The sequence below is a fragment of the Vombatus ursinus genome, unplaced genomic scaffold (assembly GCF_900497805.2).
Source record: "Vombatus ursinus unplaced genomic scaffold, bare-nosed wombat genome assembly UNPS02014786.1, whole genome shotgun sequence".
Classification (NCBI taxonomy): Eukaryota; Metazoa; Chordata; class Mammalia; order Diprotodontia; family Vombatidae; genus Vombatus; species Vombatus ursinus.
The window spans coordinates 7,086,355-7,098,855 of record NW_020954564.1 but is presented as its reverse complement, the minus strand read 5'-3'; the positions used below and the strand labels follow the sequence as shown (position 1 = coordinate 7,098,855).

The 12,501-nt window shown below is 37.0% G+C and overlaps 1 pseudogene; it reads right to left on the bottom strand.

Annotated features, from left to right (window-relative positions):
• Positions 1-8,381: 8,381 nt before the first annotated feature.
• LOC114047297 lies at positions 8,382-8,839 on the bottom strand (annotated as a pseudogene).
• Positions 8,840-12,501: the final 3,662 nt, after the last annotated feature.

Below are 12,501 nucleotides of genomic sequence, written 5' to 3'. Positions count from 1 at the left end.
AGAGTGACACACACAGGGTAAAGGTAAAAGGCTGGAGCAAAATATGTTATGCTTCAGCTGAAGTAAAAAAAGCAGGGGTAGCAATCCTGATCTCAGACAAAGCAAAAGCAAAAATAGATCTTGTCAAAAGAGATAAGGAAGGAAACTACATCCTGCTAAAAGGCCCCATAGACAATGAAGTAATATCATTACTAAACATATATGTACCAAATGGTATAGCATCCAAATTCTTAGAGGAGAAGTTCAGGGAGTTACAGGAAGAAATAGACAGCAAAACTGTACTAGTGGGGGACTTCAACCTCCCCCTCTCTGAACTAGATAAATCTAACCACAAAATAAACAAGAAAGAAGTTGAGCAGGTGAATAGAACATTAGAAAAGTTAGGTATGATAGACCTCTGGAGAAAACTGAATGGGGATAGAAAGGAATATACCTTTTTCTCAGTGGTACATGGCACATACAGAAAAATTGACCATGTACTAGGGCATAAAAATCTCCTAATCCAATGCAGAAAGGCAGAAATATTGAATGCTTCCTTTTCAGATCATGATGCAATAAAAATTACATGTAATAAAGGGCCATGGAAAGATAGACTAAAAAATAATTGGAATCTAAATAATCTAATCCTAAAAAATTATTGGGCTAAAGAACAAATCACAGAAACAATCAATAATTTCATTCAAGAGAATGACAATAATGAGACAACATACCAAAACTTATGGCATGCAACAAAAGCAGTTCTTAGGGGAAGTTTCATATCTCTAAATGCTTACATAAATAAAATAGAAAAAGAGGAGATCAATGAATTGGGCATACAACTGAAAAAACTAGAAAAAGAACAAATTAAAAATTCTCAATTAAACACCAAATTAGAAATATTAAAAATCAAAGGAAAAATTAATAAAATTGAAATTAAGAAAACTATTAAACTAATAAATAAAACTAAGAGCTGGTTTTATCAAAAAAACAATAAAATAGATAAACCTTTGGTTAATCTAATTAAAAAAAAGAAAGAAGAAAACCAAATTACTAGCATCAAGAATGAAAAGGGTGAAGCTACCACCAAAGAAGAGGAAATTAAAACAACAATTAGGAATTATTTTGCCCAACTATATGCCAACAAATTTGAAAATCTTAGTGAAATGGATATATATTTACAAAAATACAAATTGCCCAGATTAACAGAAGAGGAAGTAAAATACTTAAATAATCCCATCTCAGAAAAAGAAATTGAACAAGTCATTGATGAACTCCCTAGGAAAAAATCTCCAGGGCCAGATGGATGTACATGCGAATTCTATCAAACATTTCAAGAACAATTAATTCCAAAACTATATGAACTATTAGGTAAAATAGGTAAAGAAGGAATCTTACCAAATTCTTTTTATGATACAAATATGGTGCTGATACCTAAACCAGGAAGAGTCAAAACAGAGAAAGAAAATTATAGACCAATTTCTCTAATGAATATAGATGCAAAAATTTTAAACAAAATATTAGCAAATAGATTACAGCAACTTATCACACGAATAATACACTATGACCAGGTAGGATTTATACCAGGAATGCAGGGCTGGTTCAATATAAGGAAAACTGCCAGCATAATCCATCATATCAATACCAAAACTAACAGAAACCACATGATCATCTCAATAGATGCAGAAAATGCATTTGATAAAATACAACACCCATTCCTATTAAAAACACTAGAGAGCATAGGTATAAATGGAATCTTCCTTAAAATAATAAATAGCATCTATCTAAAACCTTCAGTAAGCATAATATGTAATGGGGACAAGCTAGAAGCATTTCCAATAAGATTGGGGGTGAAACAAAGATGTCCATTATCACCATTGTTATTCAACATTGTACTGGAAACGTTAGCTTTAGCAATAAGAGAAGAAAAAGACATTGAAGGCATTAGAATGGGCAAAGAAGAAACAAAGCTATCATTCTTTGCAGATGACATGATGTTATAAATAGAAAATCCCAGAGAATCAAGTAAAAAACTATCTGAAATAATAAACAACTTTAGCAAAGTTGCAGGCTATAAAATAAACCCACATTAATCATTGACATTTCTATATATTACCAACAAAGCCCAATAGCAAGAGGTAGAAAGAGAAATTCCATTTAAACTTACTGTAGACATTATAAAATATTTAGGAGTCTACCTCCCGAAACAAACCCAGGAACTCTATGAACACAATTACAAAACACTTTTCACACAAATAAAATCAAATCTAAATAACTGGAAAAACATCAGTTGCTCATGGGTAGGCTGAGCTAATATAATAAAAATGACAATTCTACCTAAGCTAATTTACTTATTCAGTGCCATACCAATCAAACTACCAAAAAATTATTTTATGGAGTCAGAAAAGATAATAACAAGATTCATTTGGAAGAACAAAAGGTCCAGAATATCAAGAGAACTAATGAAAAGAAATGCAGGGGAAGGTGGCCTAGGCATTCCAGATCTTAAATTGTATTATAAAGCAGCAATCATCAAAACTGCTTGATACTGGCTAAGAAATAGAGTGGTGGATCAGTGGAATAGGTTAAGTGTGCAAGACACAGTAGTCAATGACTATAGTAATGTATTATTTGATAAACCCAAAGATCCCAGCTTCTGGGATAAGAACCTACTCTTTGAAAAAAACTGCTGGGAAAACTGGAAAAAGAGAATGGCAGAAACTACACATAGACCAAAATCTCACACCATATACCAAAATAAAGTCAAAACAGGTACATGATTTAGATATAAAGGCTGATACTACAAGCAAACTGAGAGAGCAAGGAATAGTTTATCTGTCAGATCTATGGAGAACGGAAGAATTCATGACCAAACAGGAGATAGAGAACATTATGAAATTCAAAATAGATAATTTTGATTACATTAAATTAAAAACTTTTTGCACAAACAAAGCCAGTAAAACTAAGATTAGAAGGAAGGTAGGAAATTGGGAAAGAATTTTTATAACCTGTCTCTCTGATAAGGGCCTCATTTCTAAAATATGTAGAGAATTAAGTCAAATTTATAAGAATACAAGCCATTCCCCAATGGGTATGAACAGACAGTGCTCAGATGAAGAAATTAAGGCCATCTATAGTCATGAAAAAATGCTCTAAATCACTATTGATTAGAGAAATGCAAATCAAAACAGCTCTGAGGTACTATATCACACCTATCAGAATGGCCAACATGACAAAACAGGAAAATGATAAATATTGGAGAAGGTGTGGAAAAATTGGAACACTAATGCATTGTTGGTGGAGTTGTGAAATAATGCAACCATTTTGGAGAGTAATCTGGAACTATGCCCAAAGGGCTATACAAATGTGCATACCCTTTGACCCAGCAATAGCACTTCTGGGGCTATATCCCAAAGAGATCACAAAAATGGGAAAAGGACCTACATGTACAAAAATATTCATAGCAGCTCTTTTTGTAGTGGCAAAGAATTGGAAATTGAGAGGATGCCCATCAATTGGGGAATGGCTGAGCAAGTTGTAGTATATGAATGTGATGGAATACTATTGTGCTATAAGAAATGATGAACAGGCTGACTTCAGAAAAACCTGGGAAGACTTGTATGGTCTGATGCTGAGTGAAGTGAGCAGAACCAAGGGAACATTGTACACAATAACAGCCATGTTGTGTGATGACTAATATTGATAAACTTAACCCTTCCTGGCAATACAAGGATCTAAGACATCTCCAGAGGCCTTGTGATGGAAAATGCTATCCACACCCAAAGAAAGAACTGTGGAAGCCGAATTGTTATTTTTTTTCTCTTCTGTTGAGTTTTGTTTCCTCTTTCTGATGGTTCCTCCTATTGGTTTTAATTTCTACTTACAACATCACCAATGTGAAAATATGTTTAATACGAATGTAAATGTATAGCCTATAGCAGATTGTGTGCTGTCTTGGGGAGGGTGGTGGGGAGGAAGGGGGGGAAAAATTTTAAACTCAAAAGCATATGGAAGTGATTATTGATAAATGAAAATAAATTAATAAAAAACATTTAAAAAATAAATTTCTCTTCTCCTATCTGTCCAGCATGTTTAAATCTTACTATCCTTCATACTTTCTGGAATCTAGCTATGGCAACCTAGTTACAGTTTCTTAAACATAAAAAACTTCATCTCCTATTCTGTACTTTTGTGCTGGCTGTCCTCTATGCCTGTCGTGCTCTATCTCCTCTCTTTCACCTTTTACTTTCCCTGACTTTCTTCAAGACTGGGTACAGAGCCCACTTTTTTCTTTCCCAACTCCACCTCCCTCCCCACTAATGTCTTCCTCTTTCAGATTGCTTAGGAAGTGTTCTGTATATTGACTCTAACTGGTTGTCTCTGTTAGAATGCATGCACTGACTTTGTGAGAACAGGGACTATTTTTTTTTTGTACGTCCAACACTTAGCACAGTGCTTGTGACATACAAGTGCTTAATAAATGCTTGTTGACTGATTGACACAGTGAGATGAGGGAATACCACTCATCTATTGCAATCAAATGCCTGAGGAGACTTTGAAACTATAAGTAGTGATGTTAATATTGAGAATTTTCAGCATCACGGTAGATTGATGGGGAGGCACGTTTGAAGGAAGGGAAATATTCCAGAAAGTATTAGTCCCCCCACACACACCCCTGATCAAACATTCTAAATTAGGACCAGAATGTTCCAGGCACTGTGTTAAGTACTGAAGATATACAGAAACAGTCCCTGTTCTGAAAGAACTTAAACAATGCAGTCCTAGGGACAAAGACAGGGTAAATCTGTCTAGGACTATCCAGGCATACCCAAGAGTGAGATCACATGGATTACAAGAATAACAGGGTTGGAAACATATTAAATACACTCTGAGATGATGATATAAAACTGATGCCACAGTTAATTAATTCACAGCTGGGGACCAACACACTGGAAAAATCATCCAGCAAAGGTGGGGAATGATGGGAGGGCAGAGGGCTGATATCACAATGACAGTAAGTAGAAGCAAGAAGATACCACTGTAGACCCCTAAAGTATTCATGGTCATGTTGTGTGGCCTTCCCTTGAATGGGTTATAGGGATACAAGACAGGGCCATACCTCCAAGTTGCAAAATGGATCATTGTTTCCTGGGGTGGATGCCAAACTGTCAGTCACATACTACTATTCTTGGAATATACTCCCTTCTTAGCTCCAACTCTTTGAATTTCTTGTTTCTTTCAAAGCTGAGGTCACCTGTGTGAAATCCTTCCTCACCCCACCCCCATCCCCACACCCCAGTTCTTGGTGCACTTGGATTTATTTTCCATGTACTCACATCTATTCAGGTTTACTCCTTAAGAGACTATAACCTCCTCAAGGGAAGGGGTTATTCCATTTTTGTCTTTGTATCTCCAGTGCCTAGCCAAGTGCCTAGGACACAGTAAATGCTGTCTGATTGATTGCCAGCATTTAGAGAGCAGGGTCATCATGCTGGGTTAGATGAACTGTATGAGAGGCAGAAGGATGGCTAATTCAATGCTCTCTCAGGCTGTGATTAGGTCATCAAAATAAGGTATGGTTTAAAATAGCTCGCCACAGTTCCACATATAGCATTTCAAAAATCTCTTTATGAATATAGACAGAGAACATGCTAATATAGGTAAAATCCTATTTTATCAACCTCAACAGGACATCAAACTAGTTTTGTTAAATTCAAATTGCATTTAAATGGACACCTTTGGCTACCACATACAGAGGGGTATTATATTAATTTGGTTTTATTTGTTGAAATAATGAAAGTCAGACTTTCCTCCCATTTCTTATTTTTGCACTCTGCCAATATGCCAGCCTCTCTGATCTCCCCACACCCCTCTCAACAGTGTGTCCCTGCCCAGAACTGGCACCTTTCCCACCCATCCCCTCCCTGTGCACCCTCCGCTGAGACTGCAGGATACAAATACAGTTACAGCAGAAAGCACAAATACTGAACCACAACAAGGTTTCCGTTAAACAGCTTGGCTAGAACATGGGCAGGGACTTGTGAATGCATCTGTTCAGCATGGCTTTTTGTTGAATTAGAATTCATTGAAGCTAGATCAGCAAAGCATGGTTACCAAGGGCCATCCAGAGGGACTTGGAAATAGCTTTGTTAAACAGAACCCTATGTCAAATGAGCATTTGTTAAACAAGAATTTTACATTGATATATATATGGATATTCATATAGATATGCCAAATAATATTCTGAAATAGCATGCGTTATTATTAATCAGCAATAAATAAAAGAATGCTAGAGCAAAAATAGAACTTTGACTACAAAATGTAAGATGAAAATAGTTCTTAGAATATAGAGTGTTAGAACATAGAATGCAAGAATTAGTACAGACTTTAATACACAGAATATCAGAATTGGAATTTAAAACACAGATTGTTAGAATACAGAATATGCAATGTTAGCACTAGAAAGCTTCTGAGAGAGAAGAAGAAGAAGAAGAAGAAGAAGAATTAGAAGAATTAGAAGAAGAAGAAGAAGAAGAGAGCTAGAAGGGAACTTGGGGGAAAATTCAGGAAACAGAATAAATTCAAAGCTAGATGGTTCCTGAGGGTTCCTCTAGACCAGAGGTTCTTAATTTGAACTTGGAAGAACTTGGCTTAGAACCAGTTCTTCCCACTCCCACATTATTGAATTTTTTTAAATAATATCTTATTTTTATCCCAATTACATGGAAAAATATTTTTAACATTTTTTTTCAAATTTTGAGTTCCAAATTCTCTCTCTCCCCCCTTCAGATGGCAAGTGATTTTATATAGAGTATATATGTGTAATCTGCAAAATATATTTCCATATTAGTCATATTGTAAAAGGAAACAGACCAAAAAAACACGCAAAAAAATAAAATGAAAATTGTATACTTCTATCTGCATTCAGACTCAATCAGTTCTTTCTCTGGAGGTGGCCTACATTCTTTAAATGACATTATAGCATATTTATTAAGCATCTACTACGAGTCCAGTGCTATGTGAGGTGCTATATGGAATACATAAGAAGTTTAAGATATTTCCTTCCCTGAAGTGACTTGGTCTAATTTGAGATAAAGGATAACACATTAAACAAACTCTAAAACAAGAATAAATAGATTAAATTTAGGATAAAGATTGTGTGGTACAGACAACAACCAGGGATTTGGGTCTATGGAAAACATTTGTGGTGATCAAAAGTCAAGAGACTCCAGTTCTTGTCCTGGATTTGATGCTAATTTGCTGTGTGACCTTGGGCATGTCACTTACTATGGTTCTATTTTTGTTTGTTTTGTTTTGTTAATTCTTTTTATTCTGTAAAATGAAGGATTTAGGCCCAATGGCCCAAAGGTTCCTTTGCTGACAAAGGAAATAAGGAAGTTTATTGGAAAGCATATTTTACGTAGGCACAGGTAGGTGGCACAGTGGTTAAAGCAATAGGGTTGAAATCAGGAAGATTCTTCTTCATGAGTTCAAATCTGGCTGCAAATACTTAGACTGTGACCCAGGACAAGTCACTTAACCCTTTTCACCTCAGTTTCTTCATCTGTAAAATGAGCTGGAGAAGGAAGTGGAAAATCCCTCCAGTATCTCTGCCAAGAAAATTCCAAATGAGGTCATGAAGAGTCAGACACAACTGAAACAACTCAACAGCAACAAAAATACTTTCCATAGTGACATCAAAAGTTTATATGTGGCTCAGTGGATAGAGCTAGCACTGGATCTGGAAAAAAAGATCTGAATTCAAATCCCACTTTAGACATTTATTAAATGTACGCTGGAGAAGTCACTTAACTCCTGTTTGCCTCAGTTTCTTCATGTGTAAAATGGCAATAATGATAGATCAAATGAGATAATAATTGTAATGCACTTATGTGCCTAGCACATAGTAAACACCATATAAATATCAACTATCATTAATACTATACTACTACTACTACTACTGTATACACACATTATGTATATTATGGAGATAGACAAAAATACAAAGCAGGAAGGTAGGTGGTACAGTGGTTAGAGTGCCAGGTCTGGAGACAGGAAGAATCATCTTCATGAGTTCAAATCTGGCTTCAGACCCTTACAAGCTATGTGATCCTGGGAAAGACCCTTAACTCTTTTTGCCTCAGTTTTCTCTTTTTTTTGTTTGTTTTATATTGTTTTTGTTTGTTTGTTTGCTTTTTAATTTATTTCCAAGGCTTTTTTGAACAGGGTTACAGGATTAATTTAGGAAGTGATGGTTCCAATTCTTTTCAATCCCCTAGCATGAAATGTTGTATTCAATGATGGAGATGTACACACACACACTCACACTCAGTGATGAAGACATATACATGTATACCACATCTACTAAAAGGAGTAGGTACAGTCTATATCTACTTTTAAAATCCTTATTCATAGACCCAGTCATGAGCTCAAGACTTATAATCAACCAGCTCTTCAGGCTTAAACCACAGGCTGATCTTTTCTCAGCACTTTTTACAGAATCACTGCTATTAATGATCTTCCTGCAGACTTGAATGCAGAAATCACCACAAATGATGCCTGTCTTGGAATCAGCTGGGTAGGTCTCCCCCAGCATCACTCTGTCAGTCTTCCCCACATTCAAATTCTCTCAAACCATGGCTATAACAGGTTCTGAGTTCATATATTTCACAAGCCTACTGAAAAATGGTCTGTCCTTCATGTCAACGTAGTGCTGTTTCAGATGTTCCTCTAAGGCCCTAAGGAAATTCATACCCACAAGGCAGAATCCCTTCTGCTCAAAACGTTGGGTGATGGCTCTGACCAGGCCTTGCTGGAAGCCATCAGGCTTGATGGAAATGAAGGTGTGCTCATTGTTGGCCATGGTGCAGGGAAGCTCTGGCTGAAGCAGGAGAAACCGGCGGTTGTGGCTGTGGTGGAGGGGGTGGCTGGAGCCTGAAGAGTCTGCTTTCCATACTAAAGCCTAGAGCAGAGAGTGTTTCCTTTTTTGTGAACTGACCTGGAGAAGGAAATGGCAAACCACTCCAGTAACTCTGTCTAAAAAACTCCAAATGGGGTCACAGAGTCAGACATGACTGAAAACAAATAAATAACAACAAACAAATACAAATATAGGGAAATTCAAGCATTCATGATTTTTGTTTAAGTGAATTGGCTTCTTCCACCTGAGGTACCATTTCCTTATTTAAGAAAGAAGAAAGCTGGACTGGATAACCTTGGAGATCCATTTTGACTCTGACTTCTAATATTTTTGGAATTCAGTCTGTCTTCCAATATTCTAGATTCTGAAGTTCCATCTAGCTTTAGCATTCAATTGCCCATCTAATCTTCTCTCCTTTGACCTCACCCTCACATGCACATTAGTTAGCCAAACCCATTTAAAATTCCTTAGAGGTATAGCTATAATTTTTTTAAATCATTTCCTCCAAGTAGATCCTAGGATCATGTATTTTGAGGTGAAAGGAGTCTTAGAGGTCATCTAGTTCAACAGCCTCATTTTATAGATGAGGAAAATAATGTTCAAAGATGGTAAACGGTTTGTCCAAAGTCATGGAGGTGTCATGTTTGGAATTTACAGCAGAGTACCCTGACTTCACATCCAACGTTCTTTACAATGCATCTAGTGGGCTCTGAAACTAACTGGCCCTTTTTCTATGTCACTCAGCCTAGGCTTATCTTACAAAGGCTGCTGAGAGCCATGTGCATGCTGAGAAACATTTTCATTTTGTGCAGGAAGCTAATATTAAACTTGTGGTCACCCATTGCAATGCTACAAACATTACTTTTTTTCAATTCTTCAAGGGTCTGTGATTTCTTCAACACAGGTTGCAAACTCTCTGTGCATTAATAGATGGTTTCATGAATCTCTAGGCACCAAATTTATCATCTATTGGCAAATGTTCCAGTGCTACCCTTCCCCTCTTATGGTGACTGCTGTTTTCATAGTGCTTGAAGGTTTACAAATTCTTTCCTCATAAAAACAAAACAAAACAAAAACAAAACAAAAACCTGCAGGGTAGGTAGTATGTTATTAGCCCCATTTTACAGATGAGGCAACATTTTACAGATGAGTTAATTGACTCACGTATGGTCACATGGCTATTAATATGAGATCCAGGAATATAACTCCAGCCTTTTGACTGTAAGCTCAGCACTCTTCTCAATATACTATAATGTAGTGCTTACAAATATTTTAACAGCAAAAAATTACTTAGTACTTTGTGCTTTTAAAAATAGCTTTGATGTGCATTTGATCCTCATAAGCTTGAGAGTTAAACAGGGTAAATATTGCCATTTTGCAGATGAAGAAACTGAGGACTTGAAAACTGGAGTGACTTGCTCAGTAGCACAATGTAGTTCCTGGATTTAGGTCCCGATTCCAAAACTCACACAATGAATGGCATTTTGTTAAATTACTTAGCCTTGCTATGCCTCATTTTCTTTATCTATAAAATGGATATAATAATATTTGCACTAACTCCCTCATAAAGCTTTGCAAAAAAATACTTTGGGAATCTTAAAGCCTTGTAAAAATGTAACTTACTATATTTAACTAAAATCAAATGTCTACTAAGTGCCACAGCAAAGAGGCTAAGCCAAGTATCTTGACTCTGAATCTCAATTCTTTTCCAAATCCTGTTATCTATTAATCATGAGTAGGGAGGGTTCCCATACCATTTACTGAACCTCAAAGTTAGATTTGATCTTGTCCACAAGTGTCAATGGCAATGAGGAATTGGGGAAAGGAAGATAAAGTCCCATGACATCTAGCTCTGAGCCCTCCTCATCCTTCTGCTTAGAACAGGGGAAAAATGATCAGCACACGTTTCCCCTCATAGTCTAGTTTCATTTCCTCCTTTTCGTTCTTGCTGTAGAATCTGGGGAGTGATTTGAAGATGGTTTCCTATCGCTGAGCTGAATGGCAACCTTCAAAAAGGGCTATATCTTTATCAAAAGACAACATCAAATTAATTCTCTCTGGTCTTGGGAACTCATGTAAAATTTATGGGCTGTTTTTTAATTTTCTCGAGTGAGGGTAGCCTGCCGTGGTTGGGGGCAGTGGGGGTGTGAGTGGTGTAAGGAGAAAAAGTTTGTAGTGGAATTGGCCACACAGACACAGGCCCATGCATGGAGTGACCTTGCTTGCATGCCAAACTTCACACAGAACAATAATGAGAAGGCAGCGGAACTAATCAATTTGGAACAGGGCCCATTCCCTCCATCCCTTGCACAGCCCTGGCCACTTAAAATTCATGCAATGTCCTAGGCATTTCGTACAAGGCTGCCCTTTGAACACAAACACAATGACTTCTCTTACATAACCCAACAGCAATTTAGCAGGTTCACAACCTAAAACAGAAGCTGAATTAGTTCACATATTAATGTACCTTCTCTTTTCCTTTCTCTCAATCTTTCTCTTCTTCACCTTCCTTTGTGGACACTGTGGTAACCTAGACAAGAAGACACCACCCTCCCTGCATGTTACACTATGGCTAGGATATCAGAGGCAACACCCAATAAGCAAAATGAATGCAAGTCATAGAATCTGAGAAACCTGAACATGTACCTTGGGGGAGGGTGAAGCGGGGAAAGGTAGGAGCTGGAAAGAAAAGTCAGACCAAAGGAGAGAAACTTTGTAGGAAAACTGGTATTTAGTATGCCACTGAAATCATAGGTTAGAATTGGAAGGGACTTTAGAATGTTAGATCTGGGACAACATTTAAACAGAAGGTGTTAGAACTGGAAGGCAGAACTGTAACTAGGAATCTCAGCATCTGGGACCCATTCTGTTGAGCTGCTGAAAAGAAGGTTAAATCAAGCCACGGTTTTATGCCTAGCAAACTTTCTTTTCCTCCTTTCTATATCCCTGTTATTTGTAGTTGCTGGGCATTAAAACAAAATCTCTCTTCCTCTGCTACAGCTCCCCAGTCCCTCACTGTCACCCACTTCAATCCTCCTTCCTCTCCTCAAATCCTTAATCTTACTCTGATGTTCTCTTTTGCTGTCCTCTCTGAAACCTCCATTCTAATATTAAGGATCTGCCTTTTGTCTTCCTCTTCTTCCACCTTCTTGTATTCATGGAAACTGATTTTCCCAAGAAGAAACTGGAATGCAGGTCATGTTCCCTAGTAGTTGGAAACCATTCTTTCATGTCTTGACATGCTAGGAGGAAGAGGAAGCTTAGAAATATTTCTTCTTCCTGGTTTCTTCTTCTAGCCAGATCTTCCTTTCATCACCATCACTCAGCAACTTCTATTCCTTAGAATTCACTTTACCTTGCTATCACATTGTTTAGGTCTTGACGACTGCTAAGCAATGGTATTCAGGTCATTCTCCCTCCTCTCTCAAGTAGTTCAAAACTTGGTTCACAGTTTTCTTTTCTTTATACTCCTCACTTGATTAACCTATCAGCTCCTATCAGTTTAATTACAATCTCCATGTAGATGACTTCAAGATCTATACATAAGATATCTAGTCTTATTCTTGAGCTCCATTCCTATAGACATCTTCAAGTGCCTATTGGGT